The sequence below is a fragment of the Trichosurus vulpecula genome, chromosome 2, assembly GCF_011100635.1.
Source record: "Trichosurus vulpecula isolate mTriVul1 chromosome 2, mTriVul1.pri, whole genome shotgun sequence".
NCBI lineage: Eukaryota > Metazoa > Chordata > Mammalia > Diprotodontia > Phalangeridae > Trichosurus > Trichosurus vulpecula.
The window spans coordinates 232,197,212-232,210,697 of NC_050574.1; positions in this window are offsets into that span (position 1 = coordinate 232,197,212).

The window sequence follows — 13,486 nt, forward strand, 5'->3', positions numbered from 1 at the left end:
GAAAGAAAATGGCAAGGGGAGAACCAAGCCTGCCCCTTTCAACGATCAGACTGAAGGGCTGACATGAGGGAGGACCCTCTCCTGCCACTAGCTGGCGCCATAGCTCCAAAAATGCCCTGATATATTGGAGCATATTTTGCTAATTAGGGAAGAATATTTGTAAATGGCGTGTAGTTACTCAAGGAAAACGAGATATGTTTTGGATTGTAGATGTAAGGCAAAAGTGAGAAAGAACAATGAAAAGACGGACATCCCCGTGCATATCTCTGAGCTGTTGTCTTCAAAAGAGAAATGTCTAATAAAGAGAGTTTGTTTTAATTCATTTACTCGGTCTGCCAAGGGGGAGAATGGAGGGTATTGTTTTCTCTACAAAATTTCTATATAAAAAAGCAAGGATTTTCACATTAGGGTAGGCTGGGCTAACCTCCATGAACCGCCTTTCTAGGACATAGCAGCCACAGGCACAAAGCTGCTTTACTGGGGCTGTTGTTAATTCACCCAGCCTGTCTCTTTCCCAACCTCTCTCTCCCTAATAACCAGCTAACTCTTTCTCTTCTTGTCCGTAGACACAAATCCTAGGAGAGGCCGGGTTTTCCTTCTCAGATTTGGCCCCTCCCTGTCCGCCTGCCATTAGCACAGGCTGAACACTGCCCTTCCAGAATCTTCCATCCCCAAAGCTTCTAAGGGGAGGAGTCTGCCTGAGCAGCTAAGGACACATCGCTTCCTGCAAACAGGCTCCCCCTGGCAAATGCTCAGGAAGCAGAAGGATTTGTCCACAAAAGAAACTCTTGGCATGTAAATCAGATATGCGGATATTTAGGCCAGAATCAAGTAAATCTGAGCACGAAAGCCAGAAGCGTAAACTTCCCCAGGAAATGCCCTTTTTCAATATGAAAAAATACCTCTTTCCAAGGAAAATCCATATAACAAACTGAATCATTTTTGTAAGGGAAGAGGAAATGGGCCAAAACCAAAATGAAATAAAATAACCAAACACAAAAATTACATTTTAATTCTTTTAGGCAGACAGTGCGACTCATTCTAACCATATGGTCAATATTTACCGTTTATTTCTTAACATTCTCCACTTTCCATCTTCCAGCTTTAAAGGAGAAAAAAAAAACTTGAGGATTTCATTTCCTGACCCTACCCACTTTGGAAGAAAAAAGGAATTCCTTTTTCTTCTGTTCTGTGCCTTGGGAGGGCTAGCTCAACTCCAAATGAGACAAGAATGTTCTCACAAAGTGGAACTCTCTGTGCACTAAACACACAAATTGAAACACAAGATAATTCTATCTGTTTCATGGGCTTTGCAGTCTAAAAGCTTCCCTGATCCTCGCTTTCCCCTAGGGCAAGTTAGTGAATTATCATTTAATCTCCCTGGATCCAGCCTGAGCTGGGGCATAGAGTGCTCCACAGAGCAAATCAGTGAATGTTTTCATGACTTTGCTGCTTCCTAATTGAACAAACCTTTGTTAACTAACTCTTCACTAACTATGCCTGATGACCCTGAGCTAGAATTGACCACTTGGGAGGTAAACACATGTTACTTATGCAAAAATTATGCCAACCCTGGTTGGATTGCAGATGCTTGTAATGGCCACTGTGTGATTAAGTATTAGACTTAGTTCCTTGCTATTTCAAGTGGGGATGGGGATGATGATGGGGAGACTACATTAATCAAAATCTGGAATGACCTGCTTTTTGATGGAGACCACAGTTATCTTTCTTTGCTAATTGGCCTTGACCTAGAAGAGGCAGCATTCAATACCATTGAGACAAGGGGGTCCTTCACCCGACCCCAGCGCATGACTCTGTGCCGCAGGGCTCTGCTTTTGCGTAGTTTAATTCATATTCCACCCAACATGCCATTTTATTTTCAGTGGAAATTGTTCATTTAATTGCACTGTAAGTTTTATGGGGTATGCCCCAGGCTGCATTCTTTATGCTAGGCATTTCAGTATTTATGTGAAGAGCTATACTCAAAACTTCATACACAAACTAAAACCAGCAAAATATGTCCTCCTCAGGTTCCATAAACAGTTTTCACCAGTTTCATTATTTTTTTTTACAATGAGAGTAAATGAGTGTATTAAACCCATAACACAGTCTATTACTTGGCATCTCTATGTGCTGTCATCCTTCCTATTCAAAAGATGGTGGGGTCAAACTTTCCTGTGTTTAAAGATGTGACTAAAACAAGCAGGGCATAACCAATTCTATGTATGGCCTATCCCTTCAAGTAACAACTAGAACCATGTCTTGACTATGCTGTACAGCAGAGATGTCAGACTTCCTACCTAGGACAGCCAGAATCAGATTTAAATGTATATAATTGGGAAATGTTTAACAAAATAAATTAAAATGCAAAAAAAAATAAGGTTAATTTGTGGTTTTTTAAATCAATATGTGGCCCTTGGGAATTCATTTCTATTTGGATTCGACACTGCTGCCAAACATTTTGATTCATGAAATTAAAGCCTGTTTTAATTTATTCATATACTCAATACTTACTTAGATCACAGCTATATTGCTGTAAATAAATATACTGGAATGTCCTTAGGATTGGGGGAATAGGACTATCTTTTGTTTATAGGGCAAACATCTTATATCAGTTATTATAGCAAAAATACTGGAACCGTTTTCCATTTCCTTCTCTAGCTCATTGTACAGATGAGGAAACTGAGGCAAACAGGGTTAAGTGACTTGCCCAGGGTCAGACAGTTAGTATCTGAGGCTGGATTTGAACTCAAGATGATGAGTCTTCCTGACTCTAGGCCCAGCACTTTATCCACTGTGTCACCAGGACTAACCTAAATTGTCACAAAAGGATCATATAAAAGACAATTTTTTTCTAACATTATATTCAATTAACTTCAAAGCAAAGTATGAAGCTTGTTTTAAGAAAAAGCTTCCCAGTTCATATTTTGTCATCATCAACTATTTATTACCATACATAGCCAAAAGAATATCGGTGCAATATCACAAAAATAAAATACTTTCATCATCAAAGATATTTATTGAGTATCATTTGCGTACAGGACTTAGAAAGAGTAACATGAGGAAATGTTCCCTGCTTTTAGATTTCAAGAATAGGAGCTAGGGAAAGCCTTCACAAACATATTTATCAGACATATGTTCACTAACCAGAATCTGCCAGTTCTATCACTGCCTTATGCCTACCGTATTATGGTCAGCAGCAAGGAGTACCAGCTTCGCCAATTTCCCCTTTCCTCTTTCACATGAATAGACTAACAAACCTTCAATCAGAAGAATTCCAGTTTTTCCAAGTACACACACACACACACACACCACACATATACAACAACCTGCCCCTAAGTCCTGACCCTATAACACAGATTCCCAGAAAGACATTTGAAATTTACTGAAAGAATTTCCTAGACAAGGAGGGGCAGATTCATATTTCCTGGGGCCACGACTGAGAGTGACTCTTTTACCTGCCGAATCATGGGAACTATGCTGAAGATTAACTCTTGCTGGCATTGCCAACAGAAGACATCTCAAATGATGAAGAATCAGGAGCAAAAGAAGGCCTTTATGCTCCATTCTAATTGGGTGGTCCAAGAAGTATGCTAGTTTCTGTCTTCTTGATTGATTGAACCAAAGGAAATGTCTAAATCTTATTCTTATCTAGTTCATATCTGTGATAGATTGATTCAATGAGAAATCTGGTGACCTTCCATTTTTACCTAAAGAATACTGAAAGTTAAGTATCTGCAAGCTTTTAAAATTAGCAAACTTTTGTTTTCCACATGAGAGCCAATTAGCGTGTCAGAACTCTAACTGGAGAACTCTGAGTTAACATCTCAGGAATGATATAGCAGTGTTTCTGGAGCCAAGGAAGTGAAAGAATAAAAATCTACTTTAATGATTTCTTTAAACTTTCAAACACTATCCACAATTCTTGGATTCCAGTCTCTGGGTTTGATGCAACTTTTGAAATTTTAGTTTTGTAAGAAAAACTTAAAGAACTCTAATCTAACCCCAATTCCAGAGGACCAATGATGAAACATGTTACCGACCAAGGTATAGAATGCAATATGTATTTCCAGACTTATTCAATGTGGAAATTTGTTTTATTTGACTATGCATATTTGATAGAAGGTTTGAGGTTTTCTTCCTTTCAATTGGGGATGAGAAATAATTAGGAAGGAGAAAGGAGAAAATCAAGAGGTTTATCAGGAAGAAAAAATAAGAAAACTATCATTGAAGGATTTGTTTAGATGCACAGACTAAAACAGAAGGGAGGTTAGCAGGAAATACAGACAAGGACAGCTTTGCAAATATCATGTTGACTCTGTTGCTTACTTGAAGAAGCAAGCTACACATGCATATAAAGGGCAGATTCATGCGTGCATGTGCAATCATCTTCTTCTATTTTGTATATGGAAATGTTGATTTTGTTTCATGTTTGTTACATTAAGAAAAAAATTTTTTTAAAGGGGAAACTCCATGTTCTGGGTCAGGCCTAACAAAGGCCAGGCAAGTGGTTCAGGCTCAGGATTATATGAACATGAGACATTCTCACACCACTAACACTTAACAAAAAGGAAGTCTACTGAACATTCACATAGAAAGTATATTAAGCAAGGATACTGGTTCAGTTACATATAGCCCACTTTGCACATGGAAATGCATCTGATGAGAAAGGTATTTGTATTCACATGGTTGTGGAACATCTGTCAAGTCTGAAAGGTACCAGTTCCTGATGGATTGTACGTTTCTATGCCTTAGGCAATCAGGAAGGTGGGTCAATGGAATGAGCTCTAGTCCCTTAGATCAACCGAATCCAAAGATGACTCCCCAGCTCTTTAACTCAACCTACATGGCAGACCTTGGTAGATGTTCTTCTTAACACACTCAGTCACCATTCCCACTTATTGCTCTACTGCTCTAGTCCTTTGGAAGAAAGGGAGTGATTTGGGGGAGTAAGAGGGATTTTGGCTCCTCAAGATCATAATTCTAATTTATTATCCTTCCCCTTCCACACATTGCACTATGGTTCAGGGTAGGACTGTGAGTTTCACAAGAATATGACTGCAATGCTGGCCAGGATGGTGTTGACTAGAGAAAACAAGGTCACTAAAATTTATAGCAAATCCAGAAAAATATGAGCTGAAATAAAGGGAACTCAGAAGAGAAATATAGGTAATCACAAAGAAATAGATCCCTACCATAATTACAGATAAGAATTATGTTACATTTTGTGATGAAAATAATGGTGAAGATAATCCTATCTATGAGATTTAAAATAAGAGGTGAGGGGATATTGAAATGTAATACAAGGGATAGAGAAATGTGTCATCATGTTATGTCATGTCATGACATGACATGTGCCAGAACATCTGGAAATATCCAGGTAAGTGGAATCAAACTTATCACTTTCCATGAAGCTCATTGAAAGCGTTCATTGGTATTTGCCCTGTCTAAGGAAAAATAAAGCTCTCTACTTTTTGATCTTTGGATAACACCCTCTACAGTGTTCTGACCTATTAGGTCACCAAGAGGAACAGCAAACTGATGATCCAAGAAAGCAGGGGGCAGTCCAGTGGTCACTTGAGGCCAGTGTTTAGGAGGATTTTGCAGAAAGTACTTTGTGAGGAGAAAGAACTTCTCTACAAGGAACATGAGCTAGTAAAACAATCTGTTCCTATTAAAATTTAATGCCTCTGAAGATAGAATGTATATATATATCTCCAGCATTTAGCTTAGGCAAAAATTTGGGAGTTTTGTTGTTATTGTTTTGGGGGTTTTAATGTTGTCAACGTTTTCTGCAAAAGACAAGAAAGTTGTTGAGAGCTTCAGTTGCTGGGAGCCTCCCTATGAAGAACTGAGATCTGATTAGAAGGATTTAAGAAACAGGCCAAAAGGATACATGATCTATACTCTAAGGTCAATCAATAGAAGGTTATCATAAATCATAAATTATAAGTTATATATATATATAAATCATAAATTGTAAATTAGAGAGGAAGAGATTAATTTGCAACAAAGGCAGTCTGAGTTACAAGAGACATGTGTAAGCTATGTGTCAGTTGGTAGCTGGCCCCTGCATTTGCTTGACTAGGTCAGGGCCTTCTCTCAAAAAGAATCCGCGTAAGTATCAACAGCTTATTAAATTAGAGTATACAATCAGGACATTTTCTTTTAATGTTTTTAAAAGGATAACACTTATTAAATACTAAATCATAGAAACCGTTATTTGTATTCATCAAACCAAATATACAAAAACATTAACATCTCTCTCTAGTTTTCTTTAAATTTGTAACTAATTTTTCTTTTTTTTTTCTGTAACATGGCTAATGTCAAAATATGTTGACTTTCTGTGTATAATAGGTGTCATATTTCTTGTCTTCTCAATGGATGGAAGAAGTGATAGAAAGAGGGAGAGAATTTGGAACTGAGAATAAAAATTGTTAAAGTTTTTTTAAAAATGAATTAGCAACTAAATTTTGCTTTAAGAAATACAAGTTTTGCAAAAGGTTACTTTTTAATCACACTCTTCCCTTACTCCAAAATACAAAACACTTTTTTCTTCTTGGCTAAAAAGCATCCTTTCAATGGGACCGTAGTCCTCTAACCCCCATTTTGCCTTTCAGGGCAGATAGTGGAGTTTAAGGACTAGCAACCCAAGGCATATCCATCTAAAATCTAAAATTTTAACTTTTTAAGCCTTCTTGACCATACCAACTAGAGCTCCAGGACCACGAACTACAGGATGTACCATGGAAAACAAGAAGGCAAAATGAAGGTGAACAAAATATCAAGTAAAGTTTTTCCTGACCTTACCACAGATGACTTGGTCCTCCTGGGGATGAGAAAGAGGAGGAAGAAAACCTGCCTGATCCCAACAAGAGCTGGGGACTCCATTGGCAAAAGTACTGCCAGAACAAGCAAGGCAGACCCACAGAAAGCGTTTGGAAGCAGGTTGCAAGGGGGTCCCAGACTGCAGAGCCACCAAGTCTCTAGACTCACCTCCTTCCTACTGTGCCAAAGCCTCACGAAGCAGAGGAATGAGAAGCAGAGGAAGCAGGGGTAGTCACAGAAATGTCTGCGGCAACCCAGATTTCCAAAGACCACAAAAGCTGCCCCCAACTTCCCCAGACTGTGTATCCTGAACAGTTCTACAGGGTGTCCCTAAAGTCCGGACACATAGGAAATCTCATTAACATCTCATTAACCATTTCACCAAAGACTCTGTGTTGTTCAGCGACTTCTTTTTCTGGGGTATGCTAAGGGAGAAGGTGTACTCAATGAAAATCACAGATGCAACACACTTGATTGAAAGTATAAAGAGTAAATGTGCTAAAACTGATGGCAGTGTGGAGTTACTGCATTGAGTTCATGTGAATCTTGCAAAGCGCATCAACCTTTGCATCACAAATGATACAAATGATGAAGATATTATTTGTTAATATTCCAATTAAATAAAATGTTGTTGGAAATTTCATTCATTTCATTTCTTGAAAATATGCATTTTTGCCCATGTGTCCAGACTTTAGGAACACCCTGTATCTTGGCAAGAGGGCTACTGACACATTAGGTTATGCCTGGGCACATCCGGCACCCCTATATTCACATCCATGGTTATCTGCGTAGTTCATGTTACTTCTATCCAATTTTCTCTAGAAACATCAAATTTTGATTTCAATCCCTGTAAGGGCCCTCAATTGCTGTGTAAGCACTCAAGTCTAATAAATCATCATTTATTTAAAATGAAGAGTAGAGTCATACTCAAGACCATCAATAGGAAAGAAAATTCCCCTCACATTTCTGGAGTATATGAAGGGGACCTTAGAAGCCATCAAATCCAACACCCTCATTTTACAGACAAGGAAACTGAGGACAGAGAGATTGACTTGCCCAGGGTTACACAGCTATTAAGTGTCTGAGACAAGATTTGAACTCAGGGACTTCTAACTTCACACTCTGGACCTATATAGTCCAGATGATTCATGCTGCCAGCGAAGGGATTGGTCCAGATTGTCCCTCAGTCATTGTGATTCCCTGCTATCGCAATCTTTCTTCCCTATTGGACCAAAGAAGGTGTCTTTCTACAGTCTGGATTGAGACTGGGCATCTATCTCCTCTTCCTCTCTCTGTCTCTCTCTCTCTCACACACACACACACACACACACACACACTCCACAAGCCCCTTCTTTCACTTCAGAGCTTAGGTCTCTGTTCAGCTCCACGTACAGCCTTCCATCTGTGTCTGTGTTGACGTCTAAAGTCTAAACTCAAGAGTCAGTTCAGTCTTTTGAATTGTATCATGCCTGAAGTAACTCAATAAAGCTCAAACTAAGATCATGCCAGGGCAATACAACCAGGATAAGAATTCATACCTTGTCTAGGAAAAAAATAGAGAAGCTTAATTTCACTCCATGTGGGAGCCGTTGGAGACAAAATTGAAAGGGAAGATCAAAGGCAAAAATTAAACTGGATTAGAGGGAGCTAGCTGGACAATGTATACTTGTAATTCAATTAAAAGTTAATAAGCAACACAGAGGTTCTAGGCAATAGAAAAAAGCCATTGTGCTCACATAGCAGAAATAGAAAATTTTAAAGAGCAGAAGAGCATATAGCAAACGCTCACTGCTTCTGCCATAAACTGAATTGGCCTATAAGCACAATCTCATGGAGCATGCTCAGACTTGCTTTTCCTAGTCCTAACTGACTATGTGTGGCTGAGGGCTGGCAAGCTTATACTCCAAGATGATGAAAAGTCCTTTTACTATCTTCTGGGATGGAAACTGCTAAGGACTATTTACAAAAGAGATATGCAAAAAAGGAATGACCACCCTTTCAGTCTTTCTCTTCCTTTATAGCCATGAATTGAGTCAAGACAGGAGTTACTCCCCAAAGAAATGGAGAAGGGTCAGTTTGCCTGTTTCCCTCCCCAACTCCACCTCCATGCAGGCATGAGTGCGTGGCGTCTAAAATATGAGAGCTACTAAGGTAGCCTGAACCTAGGTTTGGGGTGCCTCTTTTATGTTTGTTCTTTCTTAATCTTAGGTAAATAAATTCCTATTCAAAGATGGACATGTCTAGGCTCGAAGGTGACCTTGTGAAATCTTTAAGTCCAATTAAGTAGCTGCATGACCACAGGAAAGGAGCCCCCTGTAATCACCCCAAGGCTGTTATACTAGACAGACAACAACCAGAGGATCAGCCCAAGCCTAACTGTTTTACCAGCAGACGTGTATTGGAAATTATTTAGGTGATGTAGAAGTAAAATGCCAAACTAGTGATCCAGAAAACTTAGTAACATTCAGATGAGGTTTGGGTATTAGCCTCCCAGACAATTATAACACCAGTTATAAGTTACTGAATACTGCTCTTTGTCTTTTCCATTTAGAATTTCTTTTGTGTATAGGAATAAATTATCTACCCAAACCTGATTCATATTGTGTATTGGATCCCTTTTACTTTCCTCCAACCTATTAAACTACAAGTAAAATTGCTCCCAAGGTAATGAGGTAGGAACATAACGGGCTGAACAATGTGATAACAGAAGGCCTAGCCCACTCTCAAAAGAACCAGGCTACCCTGTACTGTGCCAAGTACAAACAAATTGAGTATAGAAGAGTAAATGGTATGGTAACTATAGCCCTTATGGGATCAGCAGCAGCACCTCAAGGTTAGACTTCTATTCCAGAAAAAGATCTACCTAAAGCAGGAGACATCTCAAGATTTTATGAAAGAATATTTAACTAGCCCAGCCCGGAGTCCAGTGGCTCCAATTCCTGATATAAACACCTGGAGCATCAGAGACTCTGTAGACAGGGCTAGGAGGAGAGTTTGTCCAGGGCAATATATGTTTTTCTTTCCTTCTTTCTTTTCTTGTGTGCTCCTAAGGCAAGTTCAAGAAGGGAAAAAAAACCTTCTGTGGGGCAACAAGCAAAACTTGGCTTGATTTTGATATTCAGTATAAATACAGGCCGTGTAAACAGGACCTTTGGGGTTTAAACAGGACCCTAAGGACTTTCCACCTATCTGTGGTCTTCATTTTCATATTAGCAATCGAAACTCCAGCAAGTGAATTCAACAGGCACTGATGCGATGCAGGTGCATCAGTCCAGTTAGTATAAATGGCAGTACAAGGATGTTTTCCAATTTTGTCCAAGGAAAACAGGAATAGAGAAAACTGGGAATGTTACAAGTGCCGAGCCACTAAATTTTCTGGGAGAAATCCTTGTTATAAATGAAGTGCACCAAAGGACTCATGATGAAAAAATGCTATCTGCCTCCAGAGAAAGAATTAATGGCATCTGAATGCAAACCAAAGCATACTATTTTTCACTTTCTTTCTTCCTCTTTTTCTTTCTTCCTTTCTTTTTGGTTTGAGTTTTTTTCCACAAAAATGACTGATATGTTTTACATGATTGCCCACACATAACCTATATCGCATTGTTACCATCTCTAGGAGGAGAGAGAGGAGGGGAACTCAACTTTTTTTTACAAACAACTTTTTTTGTACAAAAAAAGCCAATGCAACAAAAATTAGGAGGGAAGCAGAAAATTGGGAGAAAATCTTTACAACTAGTATCTCTGATAAAGGCCTCATTTCTAAAATATACAGGGAACTGAGCCAAATATATAGGAATACAAGCCATTCCCCAATTGAGAAATGGTCAAAGGATTTGAACAGGCAGTTTTCAGAGGAAGAAATTAAAGCTATCTATAGGCATATGAAAAAATGCTCTAAATCACTACTGATTAGAGAAATGCAAATCAAAATAACTCTTAGATACCACATCTCTCCTGTAAGATTGGCTAAAATAACAAAATAGGAAAATGATAAATGCTGGAAAGGATGTGGGGAAATTGGAACATTGTTACATTGCTGGTGGAGTTGTGAGCTGATCCAGCCATTTTGGAGAGTAATTTGGAACTATGCCCAAAGGGCTATAAAAATGTTCATATCCTTTGACCCAGCAATACCACTTCTAGGGTTGTATCCCAAAGAAATCACACAAGCAGGAAAAGGACCCATATGCACAAGGATATTTATAGCGGCTCTTTTTGTGGTAGCCAAGAATTGGAAATCAAAGGGATACCCATCAATTGGGGAATGGCTGAACAAGCTGTGGTATATGAAGGTAATGGAATATTATTGTGCCATAAGAAATGGGGTTGATACGGACTTCATAACAACCTGGAAAAACCTACACGACATAATGCTGAGTGAGAGGAGCAGAGCCAGGAGAACACTGTACACAACCACAGATGTATGGATTCTGTGAGAACCAACCCTGACAGACTTCGCTCTTCTCAGTGACACAAGGTGCAGGCACAACTCTAAAGGACTCACTTTGGAGAATGCTGTCTACATCCAGAGAAAGAACTATGAAGTTTGAATGCAGATTGAGGCACACTTCATGCTCGCCTTTTTCGCTTCTCTTTTTGTTTTTGTTTTTGGGTTGGTTTTTTTTTTTGGTTTTTTTTTTTTGGTTCTGTTTCTTCTTTCTCATTATTCATTCCATTGGTCGTAATTCTTCTCCGCAACTTGACTAGTGTATAAATTAATTCAATGCTAAGTTATTCGTGGTAGTTATATGAGATTCCATGCCGTCTTGGGGAGGGAGGGGAGAAAATCTGGAACTCAAAATTATGTAGAACCGTCTGTTGTAAACTAAAAATAAAAATAAATTTAAATAAAAAAAATCTTAAAAACTGTGAATGGGAAGAAAATAAAATCTTATTAAAAAATAATAAATGAAGGGCACAATCAAGATACATTGTAGAGGTGAAGGAGAGGAGGCTCTGTTTTTGATAAGTGGGGTAGTCCTCCAGGAATGTGCAGAGCTAACAACTTTGCCTGGGAGAGCATTTGCTATATAGAACCCAGCTCTTATAAGCATTATACATCAACTATGTGGGCCATGGGAAAGTCACTAAGCCTCTATTTCTTCATCTCTGAAATGGGGATAATACTTTCACCACCTACCCACAGAGGAAAGCACTAAACGAATCCTAACTCTTTTCATAAACACTAGTTGTTTATCATCATCATTGTCATGCAGCACAACCCGTGCTAAAAAGAGAGGCCCTGGCCTGCAGTCGTTGAGCACGTTGATAGGATGCTCTCCCACTATTCCAGTGAGGGTGGTTCTGTCATAGTTTAAGGGAGGATCTTCATTTCTCAAAGAACAAACACAAACATTTAATTCAGAAGATTGGCATGGGGGGGCTAATGCACCTATTTTCTACTGGTGAATTCCGGAGCAAAGGTCAACAAGAACAAGGGGTAGGAATTTACGTGAGAGATGAAATTTTAAAAAGCTCATGTGAACAATCAGCTTTACAGGCTCCAGCTGGAGAACAGGACTGGCCTTTTTTGAGACTGACAAGCTGACATTTGTCTAGAATGTGTCCTAACTTGTCTGAAGGCTCTCATCTCTAGGTCTCTTTGTATCCCAGCACTCAGCATTTTACTGACCTACCCTTACACTGAATAGTGGTGGTAGTAGTAATAGTAGTGGTAGTGGTGGTGGTGGTGGTGGTGGTGGTGGTGGTAGCAATGGTGGGTGGCAATCGCGGTGGCTATGGTTGAAGCAGTGGTAAAATTTTAGGAAAATATCAACCTTCTCTTATATGGCTCTTCCAGCTGTCACTGGATCCTCTTGCCGCCCACTAAGCCAGATTCTGTAAACACTCCTCCCTAGGCCTGGGAAAATCCCACTTCTCTGTCCTTTCCTCAGGCCAGTTACTAAAATCCTAGCTGCCTCCTACAGCCACAACAGATACACTTCCTAGTTACCTTATTGGTCCCTTTCTCCACAGGCTCTCTACTCCAGATTTGTTTCTTTATAGCCATTAGCTACTATGCTAGGAAGCATTCACGAATGGAAGGAAGGGCTAGTACAAGCCCCCAGCATCCTGTAATGTTCCTTTGCAAGCTGAGCACGCTTAAGTCCTTAAGATCAGAAGTGTGCATTAGAGCCTGGGCCCCTAGACACCTACGCCTAAGACACTATGGATATCCAAAGCAGAGGCATAGGCTTTCAGTGCTTTTAAACCCCAAGCCTTATATTTATTGAGAACTAAGTGATTTTCGTTTTCATCTCTGGATGTGTGCTCGTTTGAATGACTGTCTCTCAGCCTTTTTAGGATGGAATAATGGCATCAGGACAGATTGTGAGAGGATTCTCAACAAAACATTTATGGTCGTCTAAAATGGGCATTATGGTTCCCAAAATGGGATTTCAGGGAACAGACGCAGTATATTTTCCTATAATGCTTCTTGTTCTATAATTCCTCACCCTACTAGGCCAACAAAGCACAGTTTACTAAACCCCAAGCTGTGGCAAAAAAAAAAAAAAAATTTGTCTGTTACATCCAAGCAGGTGGGCTATGTTTTTGCTCTTTGTAATATATCTTAAATGACCTTAAAATATTTTCATCTGTGTCATATATATACATAAATATTTGTCCTGAGGGTACTGGTGGGAGAATACATGCT